The following is an 18,149-nucleotide window of genomic DNA, read 5'->3' on the forward strand; positions in this document are numbered from 1 at the left end:
GGGTCGGGCCATGGCAGAGTGCATCAGTACCCAGGACACACAGACTTGCATGAGGACAGCCCTGGGTCCTCAGTTAGCTGTGAAGGGGTGTGAAGACAGGTGGAATTAGCCGTGTGATTTCTCGTCTGACCTCAGAATATTCTGCCAGCTTCCTTTTTTGGAGTTAAGACGCTTCCACTTTCAGTGTCCCCCTGTTTACCATTGTCAACTGAGTGGACCCCATGCTGGGGGGTGAGGATTAAGTGTCACTGCTCTTCCAGTTCTCAGAGCCCAGCCTGGTGCCCAGCATGTGGTGCTCAGAAAATGTTGAATGTCAAGGTCCTGGTAATCTTTTTAATTCTCTGGATTTTCTGCCTTTTCCTTCAAAGGTCTTGCCGTATGTTTAGAAATAAATGTGTTTGATTTGCAAAATCCAGGTTGTCATGTCATCCTTTGAAACGATTAGAGGAACAGGAAAATCTTTTTTCAGAATTATCAAGCCCTGGCCAGATAGCTCGGTTGGTTAGAGGTTCACTTTGAAGTACAGAGGTTGCTAGTTCCATCCCTGGTCAGGCACATACAGGAACAGATCAGTGGTCCTGTCTCTTTGTCTCTCTCTCTCTTTCCCTTGCTCTCTATAAAATCAATAAAATAAACATTAAAAAGTATCAAAATCTCTGCTCTGTAAAGCATTTTAACTGAAGTATAATTTCTTTGTTGAAGAATATATATATATATATATATATATATTTTTTTTTTTTTTTTAGTGAGAGGAGGGGAGGCAGAGACAGATTCCCACATGTGCCCCAACGGGGATCGACCCGGCATGCCCACGAGGGGGCAATGCTCTGCCCACCTGGCAGATTGCTCCATTGCAACCTGAGCCATTTTTTAGCGCTTGAGACCAAAGCCATGGAGCCATCCTCAGCGCCCGGGCCAACTTTGCTCCAATGGAGCCTTGTCTGTGGGAGGGGAAGAAAGAGAGAGAGAGAGAGGAAGGAGAGGGAGAAGGGTAGAGAAACAGATGGGCACTTCTCCTGTGTGCCCTGGCCGAGAATTGAACCCAGGACTGCCACACGCAGGCCCATGCTCTACCACTGATCCAACCAGCCAGGGCCTTGAAGAATATATTAATCATGTCTTTTCTCCTGTAACACCTTCCTTAACATGCCCAGTCTGTCAGAATTGCTTTCTTTCCTAATGTCTTAAAGTAATTAGCGTCTGACTTAGTTTGTTCATCTCTTTCTAATCCATCTGTCCATTGAGCCTTCAGTCTATTGATGGATTGATTCATCTGTCTGTTTATCTGTCCATCCATCCATCCATCCATCCATCCGTCCGTCCGTCTGTCCGTCCGTCCATTCATCCATCCATCACTGGGATGTCTGCACCCTCCAGTCCTTCATTATAAGGGCACACGCCGGCTGAAGGCAGGGACGCAGGGGACATGCACCTTAAATTCCACAGTGCGTGACCCGGAGGCCCTCCCTCCCCAAGTGTCACGCAGTGATTAATCTCTCCTGAGGCCAGCGCACCATCCGCGCCATCCCCCTCTTCCTGTGTTTGTGTTCTTACTTCCTGAAACCAGGCTGCAAACTCCTAAGAGCAGGAGCTCTTTTGTTAAAATAAGCTATTATTTTTATTTACAATCAGCTCCTTTCAAAATACTGTTGGGTGGGAAGGGCCTGATGCACGTTTACAGCTGAGGAAACAGCCTGCCAGAGGCTGAGTGGCTTTGCAGAATAAGATAGTGGTCACCCTGAAACAGAAACCAGGAGTTTATAGCTCTTGCCAATGAGTAAACTTTCTGTTGCCCAGAACCATCTGAGCATGTGAGTGCCAGTCAATAATCATTTCACTGAGGGTTTTTTTTTTATTTTATTTATTGATTTTACAGAGAGAGAGAGAAGGGGAGAGAACAAGAAGTATCAAGTCTTAGTTGCTTCACTTTAGCTGTTCATTGATTGCTTGTTGTATGTGCCTTGACCGGGCAAGCCCAGGGGTTTGAACTGGCACCCTCAGCGTTCCAAGTCAATGCTTTATCCACCGCGCCACCACAGGTCAGGCTCAGTGAGTTTTTAAAAGACGTGTGGGTGTGGTATTTATGAGTCCATGTGCATATGCACAGGTTCTATGTGCTTTGAGATTTCTTTGTGCAGTGTCTTCATTTTAAGAGATATTTGAAATGTTTTGCTTATGTTGTTACTACGTTACTGTCTTTAGAAAGTACTGCTAAGGACAGATAATTTAGAAATATTTGCACATTATGTTAGAAGAGAGTTAATAGTTCCCGTTACTATTAATACTGGTGGTATTAGCTGTTCCGGGAAAAGGGACTGTTTATTCATAATAACCAGATAATAGCAGAGAGCTGGGAGAGGAAAGCCCAGATGGCATTACGAGTGCCGGTGTAATTATAATTTAAATGCAATGGGGAATCTTTAAATATCAGGTTTTTAGAGCTCCTGAATCTCAGAGTGAGGAGTAAACCTCATGTCATGTCTGTGATGGGAAGTGCTCTGTGGCTGTGTAACCTTGGAGGAGTCAATCTTGAATTATTTATCATTGGAAGGGAGTATCCTTTTGAGAGAGTCATAGCTGCCTTCAGTGTTAAAAATATGTTTCTTTCGTGTGTCATAGTGAGTATTCTAATTATACTGCATATATTTTTTTTACACCTCCTGCCCACGCACTTGGTTAACCTTGAGGAGAAGAGAAAGGTGTTTCAAGTGGTAGCGAAGTTTCTCCTCATACTCCCCATTTTTATGCAATTTCCTCATTCCTTTGGTTGCTGTGTTTTGATACTTGATTTCAGATCTCTTCTTTGGGGAAGGGTGATGGCATGGCTTCAGGGGAACTGAGCCCCTTTGGGGGCCAATAGACATTGTATCCATGTTACGCTGGACAAAGTCAAGGACCCTTTCTCCTGAGCAGAGTGCATCTGTGATTGACGATGGTGTCTTTCCATCTGGCCATCACCTAGACAGGTGGAAATCCATGGTGCCATTTGAACGTGGAATGTCTCAGAATCCCAAGGGACAACAGAATGTGTGTGTGTGTGTGTGTGTGTGTGTGTGTGTGTGCCAGCACACCCAAATGCAGATTATTTCTGTTGCTGCCTGATACATGGAGGATGTATGCTGCTCAGTGGAGAAGACAGTGTGCACTCTCTATATAGTGAGTGCGGTGTAACTGGGATCTTAGTTCCATTGTTACAGCCATGAAGTGTGTCGTTAGTCCTACTTCCTGCTGCATTTCCATGACATTTCCAGCAGCTCCCAAGTCCCTCCCTGGCTCCAGCAGCAGAGGTGGAAGATTCAGCATCTTCTGCAGAGAGCACAGCCCACTCCCCACTGAAGCCCTGGCCTGTCTCCTTCCGTCGTGGGGATGCCCCAGTGGAGGGCAGGTGGGAAGTGGACGGTGGGGACAGCAGGTGACTGGGAGAGAGGAGGAGTTTCAGGACAGATTTCAGGAGTGAAACAAGGAACGGAGCACTTCGGGAGGAAAGTTATCTTTGCCGTTTCAAAGTTGTGTCCCTCTCTTCCCTTTGGGTCATTACGTTTCAGATTCAGGGACAAACAGTCCACGCAGGTTCAAAGATGGGGGAGTCTCATCAATCGAGTGGGTCGGGGGTTGGCAGCGTGTGCTGCCTCCTACGCTGTGCTTCATGGTTGCGCTGGGCGTGGTGGCAGCGGCCCAGACTTTGCCCGTGGCCATGATGGGGGTGAGCGTTAGCCCCTCCTGTGTTGTCTGCACCCTCTGCAGTCCCTTGGGCCTGGATAGAGGGCCCTGCCCATCTGTTGGTTAATCAACCTGAGAACTGTGTGTCCAGCCCTTCCTGAGCTGGGCCCTGGGGTCAGCTGTGAAGGAGAAGGAGAGGTGAGACTGCCCTCCTGGGTGGGCTGCTAGCCTGGCAGGAGGGGTCCAGCTCATGTCTGGAGAGGGCGGTGGGACCAGTGTGGCCAAGCGTGGTTCCTGCCGGAGCCCGAATCATTGTTGGACCTGGAAGGGCAGTCAAGGTCTGGGCACAGAAGACCATCAGGGCTCTTTGTTGAGTAAGTGATGGATCAGTGAGAGCAGATGGGCATGATAGAGAGCGTTCTAGAACAGGGACACATAACAGCCTGGGCAGTGCTTGGTGAAAGCTAAGACAGTGTGGGGTCGTGAGGGGCTGTCCCACCTCCAGAGGGCTGTGTTCACCTCTAGGTGGGGGCAGGGGCAGTGTTGGGCCCTGTGGGTGTGTGGAGTGAGGGGGGGCTCGCCCTGCTCAGAGGAAGGTGTTGGTTGAGAACAGCTCTGTGATGTCTGCAGGGGTAGATGGTTCTGTTTGCTCGTTCCGCAACATCCATTGGAGGCCTGCCTGTTGTGTGCAGGCACCGCGCTGTTTATCAATGTGAACAGAGCCCTGCATTGCTAGTTCACACTCTCACGGTGTAAACAGATGCGTAAACCAGCAATTACACATGGTTTGATAAATGCAGTAAGGTACAGAGGCAGTTGCTATGGCAACACCGAGTCACTCCTAACAGCCTGTGGGAGTGAACAGACTTGCTCGCCCGTGGCACCAATGAGCCTGCCACGATGCAGGAGTCTGACAGTGACCGTGGGCTGAGCCCTGGGCCCGCACACTCTCTGGAACCAGCTTCTCCACGGGTTCCCTGGAGGGCGATCCGACCACCACATTGCAGATGGAGCTTTCCCTGGGTGGATGGAGGGTGGGCAGAGGGCCAGGAGCTGCTTCTGCATGTGGCCCTGGGCCTTGCGGAGAGCCGGGATGCCAGACGCCTTCCCTGTGTCTCCTGAGCTACATGGAGAGGATGCTCTGATTCCCATCTGGGCTGGGTGCGGGGACTGGTGTGGGCAAAGCAGGCAACAGTGTCCCCAGTAGAAGGAAGATTCTTGGGAAACGTCTGTATTTTCTCATCGCAGGAGAAGCCCTTGCGATCTGTGGTGATGGGCTCTGTGAAGGGTGTGCACTGGAGGCAGATGCAGGGCCAGGCTCTTGGGGTCCTGGGGATTGTGGTATGTCAGGGAGGCCTATGGCACGGTCCATGTGGTAGGGGACAGAGCAACTTCTTGCCTCCTGACAGCACGAAGACCTGCCTGTTTCCAGGGTGTAGATCACTGCCCAGGCCGGGTGGTCTGTGGTTACTGTCCGTCACTTTCCCTGACCACTTCCCTTTTCTTCCACCCCAGCCCTGGCCAGAGGATTTCTTCTTCCCGCCAGCAGGCTAGGCGGTGGGCATTTCTTTCTGTTGAAAGGGCTTCTGGTGGGATTCTGCCCCTCCCACCCCTCTAGCCAGGACTGGTCACCTGCAGGGGGCAGGTGACAGTCTCCCTTGGCCCCTCACTGGGTTTTTAGGATCTCTGTCTTCCTCTCCCTGAGTTCCTGGCCTCAGTCCAGGGGATGTGCTCTGGGCTTATGTGAGGCCACACCTAATTGCAAGTCCCCATTTCAATGGGCATCTAGTGTGGTGGAAGTCACCTGGGCTTTGTACAGACCTGGGTGTCAGTCAAGAGTCAGCAGATCCCAGCAAGTGGTGGTGCTGTTTTACAAAGCTGCCTCCTCCTTGAAGCCCAGGTTCTACCTGGTGCCCATTTAGAGGGCATCTGTCCCTGCTACCCACCTCTGCCCTGTTCTCACTGCCTCCTGCCTGTCTGAGGGCCACGTTCTGGGTAGTAGGGACCCCTGGAGCAGCGGACTGGCTGTCCGCCTGGCTGTGGATGTCCCCTGTGTATGCCTTCTGTACCCCCATGCTGGCTCTGCTGACTGGTCTCCCCTCCCCCATGCTGTGTGTCCCCTTTGCAGACTTCCCACTTTAACGTCTCTCTGGCCACCGTGGGTGCCAGGGCAGGGCTGGTTTTAGTCCGCTTTCCGGCAGCCTTGACCTTTCCTGCTGCAGGTAAGTCAGGGATGCTGCATCCAGCCCCGACTGAGCTGTCCCCCTGCTAGACCCTGGCTCCCTTTGGGGAGTGGCATCTGTGAGTCAGCATGGCTCAGGTTGGTGAGCTAGTGCTCTGAATCTCTCTGGCTCTGACGCCTTCTCTCCATTCTTACAGCCACACTGTAGATCCCCGTCATGTATCAACCAAATTACCCAACAGCCTCTGCACCTGCAGCAGGGTGACTGTCCTAAAATACAGCTTTGGCCTCAGTCTTCGGGGCTTTAAACTCATTGGTGTCTCCCCTTACCTGTTTTTTTTTTTTGTTTTTCTTTTTTTTGTTTAGTTTTTTTTTTGTGACAGAGACAGAGAGAGGGACAGATAGGGACAGACAGACAGGAAGGGAGAGAGATGAGAAGTATCAATTCTTCGTTGTGGCTCCTTAATTTCCTTAGTTGTTCATTGATTGCTTTCTCGTATGTGCCTTGACCGGGGGACTACAGCAGAGCGAGTGACCCCTTGCTCAAGCCAACGACCTTAGGCTAAGCCAGCAACCTTGGGCTCAAGCTAGTGACCTTGGGGCTTCAAACCTGGGTCCTCTGCATCCCAGTTCGATGCTCTATCCACGGCGCCACCACCTGGTCAGTCTGCCTGGTGCCCATTTAGAGGGCGTCTGTCCCTGCTACCCACCTCTGCCCTGCTCTCACAGGTAAGTCCCTTACCTTTTAGTTAATGACCGGACTCTGAGCTCGCAGAGCCTTCAGCGAGCTGGTTGGCCCCTGCCGGCCTCTCCAGCCAGTCTCCCATTCTCCCCCCTGCCACATTCAATGTCACGCCACTTCACATCACCGTCCTTCCTAGATTGCCGTTCCTCTGCTTGAGAACCACCCCTCTTGTCTCTGCATCTCCCGTGAAGTTCAGCCTCGGACCTGTTAGACACTTTCCCTGGCTTCTCAGAGCTGTGGAAGGCACCTCTGTCAGAGCCGGCCATCAGCACGTGTGTCCGACGGTGACCTTCCAAACTGCAGAGACCTTGCTTATCTGACCATTCATGGCTGGTATCCTGTCCACCTCACCCTAGAGTGAAAGCCTTTTCAGGAGGGACCCTGCATTGTCTTCTGTGACCTAAACGCCATGCTCTGCTCTGGCCACTCAACCCTGTGGCTGCACCAAGGGCACGCCCTTCAGAGCATTGGCCTGGCCATTCCTGTGTCCAGGGACCACTTTCTCTTCTCCCAGGGAGTCTGCATGGCTCACTGGTTTACCTCCTTCAGATATCACCTTCTCAGGAGGCTGCGCTGAGCACCGTTTACACCTGCTCCCTACTCTGCTGACCCTGTCTTTTCCCCACGACACATGTCATATCTCCATCTGGTACGTGTTTTACTTGATATGGTTCTATTTTTTAGCTCTCCTCCCCCACACCAGATCATAATAAGCTTCATGGGGCCGTGAATTTTTTATTTATTTATTTATTTTGTATTTTTCTGAAGCTGGAAACGGGGAGAGACAGTGAGACAGACTCCCGCATGCGCCCGACCGGGATCCACCCGGCACGCCCACCAGGGGCGACGCTCTGCCCACCAGGAGGCGATGCTCTGCCCCTCCAGGGTGTCGCTCTGCCGCATCCAGAGCCACTCTAGTGCCTGGGGCAGAGGCCAAGGAGCCATCCCCAGTGCCCGGGCCATCCTTGCTCCAATGGAGCCTTGTCTGCGGGAGGGGAAGAGAGAGACAGAGAGGAAGGAGGGGGGGGGGGTGGAGAAGCAAATGGGCGCTTCTCCTATGTGCCCTGGCCGGGAATCGAACCCAGGTCCCCCGCACGCCAGGCCGACGCTCTACCGCTGAGCCAACCGGCCAGGGCCGGGGCCATGAATTTTTTACTTGGATGTAATAATGTGTCCCCAGCCCCCAGAATGGTGCCAGGCACACCGTACATACTTGTTGAATGGATGAAACTAGCCTGCAGTAGGTATACCTGAGATGGCAGGCTCAAGGAGTGCCCCTGTTACTGGTTTATGGAAACTTTGTTTCTTTGGCCACTGGTGTGACTGGTTCTTAGAAACATTGTTTCTCTGGCTCCTGGTGTTATTGGTTTATGGAAATTTTGTTTCTCCAGCTGTTGGTGTTTCTCATTTATGGAAACTTGTTTCTCTGGCTGTTGGTGTAGCCAGTTTATAGAAACCTTGTTTCTCTGGCCACAGGAGACTTGACTCTTAGAAGGTACTGTTTGAAAAGTTGAATTAGTGAGTGTTGACCTTTAAAAAAGTAGGAAGATGTTTGAATGGCTCCACCAGTCAGGAAATGTACTGTGACCTAGCATACTAGGGGTGCCATTCCCTTGCCCTCTGGAGGAGGGGACTCCAGGGTTCCATGTGTGCCCAGCGACAGTCTCGTTCCAGATCCATCTCAGGCAGGGCTCCGATGATTATCTGTGTGATTCCAGTTGCTACTTATTAGAAACAGAAAACACTGCCCATCTGTGCTTCTCCTTTTTTTTCTTTATTCTTTTTTTCTCAATGGGACCCAAGTAGTTTTGAAACAGATTCAGAAACACAGCTTTGAAACTGTCTGTATCATCTAACTGTTGTCCAAGAGGGCTGGTAGGTTAACCCCCCCAGGGCTGCTTTAGTGATAATTATCATGTCCCTGTGACAATTATAGTGAAGGCTGGTATTATGTTGGGACTTTGAAGAGTCTATCAGATAGTAAAAGAATTGAGAAGCCATGGTTACTACCTGCCCTGTCAGCTGGCTCTCCTGGCTTGTAGTGTTGTCTTGTGGGAATTTATTTATTTGTTAATCTTAAAGCCTCTGAAGTAAACATCCTTAGAATGGATACTCAGATTACAGGATTACCTTGAAGAGAGGCGTTTAAGTTTTTTTTTGTTTTTTTCTTCAGGCTCTAGTAGTTCTTTGGTGTTTATAATCTCTATTTCAGAAACAGGTTTCTATAAATTTTTCTAAAAGTTGTGTGGTCGCCCAGGACCCCTGTATTTTTCAGGAATGCAGAGATGGCGGAGAAATGGTCCTTTCCAATGAGGTGTTTCTGTTGTTACCCCTGAGCCTGTGCGATGATTAGAGCATCTGCTTTGAAAACACTTGGACCAGGGCTCAAGTACCAATGTTACCAGTTAATACCTGTATGGCCGTGGGCAAATATGCTGTTTACTTATTTTTATTTAACAACCACTAACATAGCGCTTACTGTGTGTCAGGCCTTAAGTGCTTAACAGAAGGTAAAAGTGTTTGATGGTGGGACAGCCCTGCAGGGACGTACTGTGGTCACCCTCCTGTTTAAAGCAGAGCAAGCCAGGGCACAGGCTCAGGCACTCTGCCTGGACCACACAGCCAGTGCTGAAGCCAGAATTCCACCCCCAGCCTCTGGCTCAGGAACCCCCTGCTGTTCGTTGCTTTGCTTGCTGCCTCTAGGGTCCCAAGCTTGAGCTTAAATCCATAGATGGGGAGAACTGATCATATATATGACTGCAGGATTGGCCTGAGAATTAAATGAGGAAGCCTAGGTAGAACATTTAGCCCCAAGCCTGCGACATGGTGGAGGGCTCGTGGCAGCTGGCGTGGCCACAGCACGTAGTGGAGGAGGATTAGAAGGTACCCAGATTATATCAGTGCAAGGTGACGTGTGCTGGTGCCCATACAGAGCTCTGATAGCAGGGATCGCTTCCTGTGGGCACGAGGAAGCCCGGGGAGGGGGAGAGGAGGGCCCTTCACTCACCATCTGTGAAGCAGGCACCCTGCACAAGCTGGGACTCTAATCTGTTAGGAAGCCCAGAGTTTGACCAGATGGGTGGGGATGACAGATGCAGGAGGATAGATGTGTTGGGGGGGGGGGTCCAGTGGGGTGGACCCCTGTTGAGCGGGGGCAGAGGGAGATTACAGGCTGGTCACCCGCTCTGGGACCAGATGCCAGGGGGCCCCTTCCGAGCAGACTTCCGGCCTTGGGAAGGCTCTGTTAGCTTTGCATATTGTCTGGTTTTATTCTCTGTCTTTAGTTTTCTTTAGTTTTCCACCACACCTTCCTTCCAGCAGATTCCTAGAAATGCCCCGTTTTTCCTGACTCACGGATTGAACACATCCTGTTTGGGGAAGTGTGGAGGGAGAACTTGAGAATGTGTGAAGTGTGTGCCCCGCACCCCCACCCATGCTGGATGCAGGTGGGAGAAGGCTCTGCTTTTCTGCTCCCCCAGCAAAACCCAGGCCCCTCCCTGCCTTATGTCTGGCCTCCCCACGGGCTGAACTTCCTCAGACGCTTCGCTTCACTGCCTGGACCCGATGCGTGCCCACGGGACTGCCCTCCTGTATCATAGGTGGGGGTCTGTGTGCAGCTACTGAGTGGTACATGCGTCAGGTGAGAGCTGGGGCCGGGGTGTTGAACCTGACTGAGTCAGGTGACCTCTGAACCGAATAGCCGGCCTGTCTTCATAGGCACCAGGGTGCCAGGGAGGGAGTGTGCGCCAGGCGCCCTGGACAGGGTTGCTTCCAGAGCTTTCTGAGGAGCAGCAGAGGTGGCAGCCCTTTGCTCGGAGCAGACGGAGTGCACGGTGTGGAATGTTGGCCCTTTCCTCGGGACGGTCTGAGATTTCCCTGGCGCGATGCTCTTCCAGTGTTTATTGTAGGTCTTGCTTGTTCTAACAGAGGCCGGATGTGTGAAAGCCTCAAAGCCTCATGCGGAGGCTCTCTTCTGTACAGCCTGAGGCCTTTTGGCGACCAATGGAAAAGCTCACTGCTAATAGAAAAATAGGAGAGGGGGCTGGGCTGGCTGAGCGGAGCTGTGTATGTGTGTGTCTTGGGGGGGGGGGGCGGCACAGGTGTGGGTGCCACTGCAGTGTGGCTGGGCCAGTGCAGGGGAGGGGACATTGATCAGAGACACTGACCCCTGAGGGTGGCCATTGTGGCGGTCCCTGGAAAACTATTTTGAAGGATGAGGCCAGTGAAGCCTCCCTTGAAGGGTGAGGGCAGACGGATTGGCCAAGAGTGGACTGCTTAGCTGGGCAGACTGGCCCTCTGGGGGACTTTGGGCAGGGCCCAGAGATGTGCTTGAGCACCACAACTGGGCAAGCGGGCACTGTGGCATCCACAGGTGGGTGCCCTGCAGTGCACAGGTCCCTAGGGCTGTGTCGAGAGCCCTGGGCTAGAAGATTGTCCAGCAATGGTCTGCTTGGTGTGGGTGGGGAGGAGTTAAGGGGGCCATCCTCTGCCCCCTGACTGCTCCTGGGGCCCAGGTCCTGGTAAAGGAGGGAGTAGCTTGGTGGGCCTGAGTTCCTCTTCAAGTTAGACAGGATACAGATGATTACTAATTTTCATAAGCTGAAGCTTAACCAAATGCTGTGAAATAAAGATGGAGATTTCCAGGCACGTGGATATATCGAGCCCATCAAGATCTTCAAAGGGTGGCATTAAAATGCTGATCCTCTTAGGCTCCTGACGGGTTCTGCCCGGGTTCTGCCTGCCTGCCTTGTGCTGCGTGGAATGCTGATGCCCTCCTTGTGGGGTGTGTTCTGACACCTTGCTGTTCTGGTGTGCCAATTAATAAAATGAAAACTGCTTTCGTACTGACATACAGAGAGTGGACTTAATTTACTTTTATAATTATCTGTTTAAATAAAATCTAACTCAGTATATTTAAAAAATATAAAGACTTTCCACTGAAGAGATAAAGAGAAATTTAAAGATTGGTGGAATAAATAAATAAATAAATAAAAAGCAACCCATTGTTTGTGTGTGTGTGTGTGTGTGTGTGTGCGCGCGCGCGCAGGTGGTTTTGTGAATGTGTGTAGGTGTGTGTGATATATGAAACACTCACTATGTCTTTTGCTTTTTAAAATAATGCCCTGCCTTTAGAACTTAGAACAATGCTTTATTTCCAACACAGTTAAAACACCCCCCCCCCCCCATACACACACTTTTTTTTCTCTTTCTCCGTTTCTGTGTTGGAGGAAATGTGTTTATTTTGTTTGGAGGATTTCTTGACTTCTAGTTTATTTCCTAATTAAAGTTCTGCCTTACGCCAAAGAGCTTAGACTGTATCTTGTTTGTTTTAGGGAGCAGTGGAAGGCTTTTGAGTGACTAGGACAGGAACAGGGCAAGATGTGAGTCAGAAAGAGGCCTCTGAGGCTGGGAGCCGGGCAGGCGAGCAGACACACCAGGGAGAGGCCAGGGCTCAGAGGCAAGGGGATGATGAGGTCTGAGCCTGGCAGGAGCTGGGGATGGGGAAGAAGGACCAGCTTGCAGAAATAGGCCAGAGGGAGAAGTCTCAGTGACTTCTTGGCTCTCAGGAACTGAGAAAGGGAGTGAGAATCTAGGAAAACACCCAGGTTTCTGGCTTGAAGTGGGGGGAGGGAAATCCTTGTTTAGTGTATGCTTTGATTGTTAATGTTGCTCTCTGAGATTTGCTTTTGAAACGCGGAAATGGAGAAGTTGAACAATGCCTTGAGTCTTGAGATTGGATTGATTCATGTCTCGGTTACAACTCAAACTTGAGAACACACTCGATATCTTGGGAAACATTAGGGTCATTCTGCTTCCGTTCTGGCATTTAGGAAGCGTCTGTGTGGTCTGTCTACTGTATGAGTGAAAGCCTGGGCTCTAAGCTGCCAGGAAGGTTAGGGACCAGTCGGACCTGGTACAGCACGCGGCACACAGTAGGCCCACCGTATTCTGCCTGCAGTCCGGGGAGTGGTGGTCTTGAGAAAAACCAGTAGTCAGTCAGGTCTCTTGCCGCACAGGTCAAGTCTGAAGGTGTGTTTATTCCCGTGTGAAAGCGGACAGTAAGGTAACGAAGTCAGTAAGGGTGAGTGGTCCTCTGTGGCCCGTGGATGTGGTTCTGGGGGCCAACGTGCGGCTCGCTCGCATGCACTTCCTGTGGTTTTTGCCTCCTTGTGCTGGTGAGATCCATGGCTCCAGACTCCAACCACTTGGCTTGAATCCAGGGCCCAGCACTTTTTAGGACTGCCCCCCGACAGGCTGCTCAGGGATCTCTCACACGAATTAGTTTACTATTATTAGAGTTCTTTCACAGTGCACACCAACTACACCTTCAAATTCCATGGGGCTGCTTTGTGTGTGTTTACGGTCTCGTATCCTCTGATCTTTGTGGTGGGCATGCCTGTGTTCCCTTGGGCAAGTCACTTGCTCTCTCTGGAGCCTCCTTTTCCCCACCCAGAACCCCAGACAGCTAGACCAGGGAAACCCCTTGAAATTTGGCAGTCTCTGTCCTGACAGTCTAGGTTTTACAAACACATGTCACGTGTGTATAGCTTTGTTGGACTGCAGCCACCGTCACTCGAAGCTGTCTCTCTGATGCTTTATTTGACCTCGCGTGGAAGCCGTTCCATCCCTGGGTTCCTGGGTTTTTTTCTGATTTCCAAGTGAGAAATTCCCCTGAGATGGGGACACCCCACCCCTTGAAATGTTTCGGGTCCGAGTACACTGCTGCGTTTGTGGGGGGCAGGGACATGGGTGCAGCCACAGTGAGCTGCGAGGGGTCCCAGTGTTCCTTTCCTGCTTTAGTCAGCTCTGTTGTGGTCTCATAATTGACATCTTACACATTGACTAATTTGAAGAGTACAATTCGATAAACTCTGACACAGGCCACCACAGTCACGATATTAAGCATTTCTATCACCCCATGAAGTTCCTCCTGCTTTAAACTAACTTACTGGTGGTCAGGTAGCTTTTTTGGTAAAATTCCTCAGCGTGTTCTGCATAGAGGACCGCGTCAGCTGAGAATGACAAGTTTGCCTCCTTCCTTCCCAGCAGGTTTGGCTTTACTTCATTGTTCTCACTTCAGTGCACTGCCCCGGCAACCTGGTACCACCACCCGGTACCGGGCTGAGGAGCCACGGGGGTCGTGGCCATCCTTGTCTGGTTCCTGATCTTTTTTTTTTTTTTTTAAACAGAGGCTGAGATAGACAGGGACAGACAGACAGGAATGGAGAGAGATGAGAAGCATCAATCATCAGTTTCTCGTTGCGCGTTGCGACTTCTTAGTTGTTCATTGATTGCTTTCTCACATGTGCCTTGACCGTGGGCCTTCAGCAGACCGAGTAACCCCCTGCTGGAGCCAGCGACCTTGGGTCCAAGCTGGTGAGCTCTTTGCTCAAACCAGATGAGCCCGCGCTCAAGCTGGCGACCTCAGACCTGGGTCCTTCCGCATCCCAGTCCGACGCTCCATCCACTGCACCACCACCTGGTCAGGCTGGTTCCTGATTTTAAGGGGACAGCAGTTAGCCTTTCAGTGTTGAGTCTGACATCCCTTGCCGGGGTTTTGTACAAGCCCTTTATCAGATCCTCTTCTCTTTCTGGCTTGCTGAGACTTTCCATCACGAATAGGTGTTTAATTTTGTCAGATGCCTTTTCTGCATCGATTGAAATGGCCGTCTGGTTTTCCTTTTTTTTTTCTTACAGAGAGAGGGATAGATAGGGACAGACAAGAATGGAGAGAGATGAGAAGCATCAATCATTAGTTTTTTGTTGTGATACCTTAGTTGTTCATTGATTGCTTTCTCATATGTGCCTTGACCGTGGGGCTACAGCAGACCGAGTAACCCCTTGCTCAAGCCAGCGACCTTGGGTCCAAGCTGGTGAGCTTTTGCTCAAACCAGATGAGCCCATGCTCAAGCTGGCAACCTTGGGGTCTCGAACCTGGGTCTTCCACATCCCAGTCTGACGCTCTATCCACTGCGCCTTCACCTGGTCAGGCGTCCACCCACCCCTTTTTTAGCTTCTTAACATGGTGAATTACATGACACATTTAATGCTGTGACTTTTCGTATGGAAAGCTTTATGCATAGGGTCAGCACAGATTCCGTCATTGTACTGGGATTTGAGGAGAGCTGTTCTGCACGTCGTAATTCTGTATTACCTTCCTAGTCGGTAGCCGGTGTTCTACATGGAGAGTCACTACTGGGGTCTGATCTGTTTACATATGTCATTCTGCTAATCTGGTTGCTGTTTCATTATATTTTGGGTAGAGTGAAGCCATGGGGTGGTGGTGGGGGGTGTGGAGAGAATGACAACTAACCCTGTGGTCTTTATTATATGCCGGACACTAGACTTAACATAACCTCTAATTCTCCTAACAACCCAACAGCGTAGATACCTTTCCTTCCTTTCACAAAAGAGGACATTGGGGGTAGGAGAAGGAAATTCCACTTCACCTGCCCTTAACTGAGCACCCTTTATATGCTGACCATTGGAACCCATCAGCAGACACAAAACCCTGAAGTGGGCAGTGTCCTCGTGTTTGTAGGGGACAACACTGATCAGCATAAGTAACTTCCTCAAGGCCACGTGGCTGGGGACGGGGCAGGGCCAGGTATGAGTCCAGGTCTTCCATTTCCAAGTTTAGTTCTTTCCCCTCTGTGACAGCTTCAGGGGGCGGCACATGGGAAGGAATGAAGTCAGGATGAAATACCAGACAGTGTGCTAGAACAGTGCAGACAGGATTCTCACAGTTTGTCTTCACCAGGGGTCCCCAAACTTTTTACACAGGGGGCCAGTTCACTGTCCCTCAGACCGTTGGAGGGCTGGATTATAAAAAAAACTGAACAAATTCCTATGCACATTGCACATAATCTTATTTTAAAGTAAAAAAACAAAACGGGAACAAATACAATATTTAAAATAAAGAACAAGTAAATTTAAATCAACAAACTGACCAATATTTCAATGGGAACTATGCTCCTCTCACTGACCACCAATGAAAGAGGTACCCTTCCAGAAGTGCGGTGGGGGCTGGATAAATGGCCTCAGGGGGCCGCATGTGGCCCGCGGGCCGTAGTTTGGGGACCCCTGGTCTTCACAGACCTCTCTGACCATCAATCAGGGTGAGGGCAAAAACTAAGTGCACTCCTAAACTAAATGTCAGGAACTCACACAATGAGTTATTAAAACAACAGCCTTCTTTCTTAATCCAGCATGTGCCCAGGAAGGTATTTTATTGATGCCAAGCAATGATGTTGCAGAATTTTCGCTGAACTGTGAATGCATGTAAAATCATTCTTTATTTCTCCGATAGTTTTCAGTGGAAAGCTCTCTGGTGAGCCATGGCCCTGTGTCCACTGTGACAGGTATATGGTATATCATAAGATATAAGGATGGTATGGCTATGAGTTCCTTATACACAGTTATGGATGCATACACATGTGAAAATGAAGTTGATTTAAGGAAATGCTCATGCCTCAGCCAAAAGAAAAAAAAAGTACCACCATTTTCCTAATGTGGACGTGTGTATTTTCAGCTCAGCCCACATTGACTAAGCACCTACTCTATATCCATCACTGTGCCCAATGAAGGAAGGGGAGGAGAAGAGGAACGGCGGTTTTTTTTTGTTTTTTGTTTTAATTTTTTATTTATTCATTTTAGAGAGGAGAGGGAGAGACAGAGAGAGAGAAGGGAGAGAGGAGCTGGAAGCATCAACTCCCATATGTGCCTTGACCAGGCAAGCCCAGGGTTTCAAATCGGCCACCTCAGCATTTCCAGGTCGACGCTTTATCCACTGCGTCACCACAGGTCAGGCCGAGGAACGGCGTTTTGAGCAGGGCCTCCAAGGATGACTTCATCAGGCCAAAAAGAGGACTCTGGGCCTGGCAGGAGAGAATTCCCCGGTTTGCATGTGTCAGCATCCTAATAAGTTGAACACTTAGGGGAGCGTATTAGGCGGGCACCTGAAGTTCAAACCTCTGATTCCACTCGTTGGTAGTTCTGTGTCTCTGGGCAAGTGGGTTAACCCTTCTTTGCCCTAGTTTCTTCATGCAAAAAAAAAAAAAAAAAAAAAGAAGGGAGATGAAGGTACAGTGTATGTTTCCCAGGTGTTCAGTGTGTATGTGTGTGTGTGTGTGGTCTCAGAAGTGAGGCCCGCGATGTGAGTGCAGTGCTGGAATGAAACTTTTTCCGGCCAGGCTGTAGTGATGGGCGTTGCGTTTGGACTGCGCTCTGTGGAAGCATGCTCTGGTGGTTTGCAGATAGCATCTCATCTGGCCAGGACTGAGGGAAGTGCGGGTTCAGCCTCTGGCTGAGACTGGCGGTCGCTCCTCTGGCGCCCTGCCCAGTGCCCCACGTTGGCTGTGCTGAGTCAGTGTTTGTTGAGCAAATGCACTGAGGTTTTACAGCAGCAACCTCCAGCCGTCTGCTTCAATGAGCCCTTTCTTCTGGGCAGGATGTGCCCTCAGGAAATTGGGCGCCACCGCAGTTCCTAGTCCCAGCAAGGGTGGTGCAGGGTGCGGGCGTGCGGTGCCTGCGCCTGGCAGGGATTGAACATCTCGTGTTGGAACACTGCATGTGGTGTCTTTCCCACAGGCCTCAGTGGGAAGAGCAGGAGGCAGGCGCACGGTCAGTGGGAGGTGACCCTCAGGCCTGTGGCTCCTCCAAAGACCAAAATAGGTAGCGTCAAGGAGAAATCCCATAGCCGAGCACCATCATGTCACCACTTTTTCCATTTTCTCTTCTGCTCCAACTCTTCTTCCTTTTCCTATCTCCTTTATGGATGGAAATTGCCCTCTCTGGTGCCACGTGATATTTGGGACACACCTTTTGATTGTAACAATGACTGTCAGGTAAGACTGTTAACATGCGTTCAGACCATTAGGTGTGCGACCGTGGAGAGCATTGGCCTTCCGTGTGTATGGTGTAACTGAGGCCCAGTGACATCAAAAACATTTTTTTTGCTCAGCAAGGTTGCATGAGCAGCCTCGTGTGCATTCTTTATTTTGGCCTCCTTGAATGATGGCTTTAGGTGTTAATGGACAGAAGGCAAATGGGTTAGCACAGGCTTGTCATTCAGTTTCTGAGACTAGGAATGTCTTACCGTAGCAAGCCTTGAAAAAATATTTTTGTGTAAAAGTATCGGCTTAAGTGTATGTCATATAGATGAATTTAATTTAAATACTTTCAAGAACTAGTTCACTGGAAAATCAAGGGTCTGCTACCTTTTGCAGGGAGGTAGGGATTGGAGAAGGAGGGAGGGTTTCTCCTTAGAGAGGTTGGCGCATGTTTGGTTTCTAGCTAGACTAACTTGAGGCAGGACGAACACATGACTAGGTCACTGTGGTATGTATTCATTCATTCATTCATTTTTTCATTCACACGCTCACTTTTCAAGCAGTGTGATTGTAGACTGTGCTGGTTGCTGAGAATTCTACAACCATGAGCCTGCCAGGAAATAGTCTGGTAAAAAGAGCCAGCAAATCTTGTTCCCCCGAAATGATGAGAGAAGGTGGTGCATGCGTGTCCATTTTTATGAAACGTGGCTATAAAGTTTTTCCTTTTGGA

At 50.2% G+C, this 18,149-nt stretch overlaps 1 protein-coding gene across 5 annotated transcripts in view; it reads left to right on the forward strand.

Annotated features, from left to right (window-relative positions):
- The window catches only part of ASAP2 (ArfGAP with SH3 domain, ankyrin repeat and PH domain 2), a 160,908-nt gene that overhangs the window by 20,152 nt on the left and 122,607 nt on the right, over positions 1-18,149 (forward strand). The window lies entirely within an intron of this gene.

Source organism: Saccopteryx leptura, chromosome 5, assembly GCF_036850995.1.
Source record: "Saccopteryx leptura isolate mSacLep1 chromosome 5, mSacLep1_pri_phased_curated, whole genome shotgun sequence".
Taxonomy (NCBI): domain Eukaryota; kingdom Metazoa; phylum Chordata; class Mammalia; order Chiroptera; family Emballonuridae; genus Saccopteryx; species Saccopteryx leptura.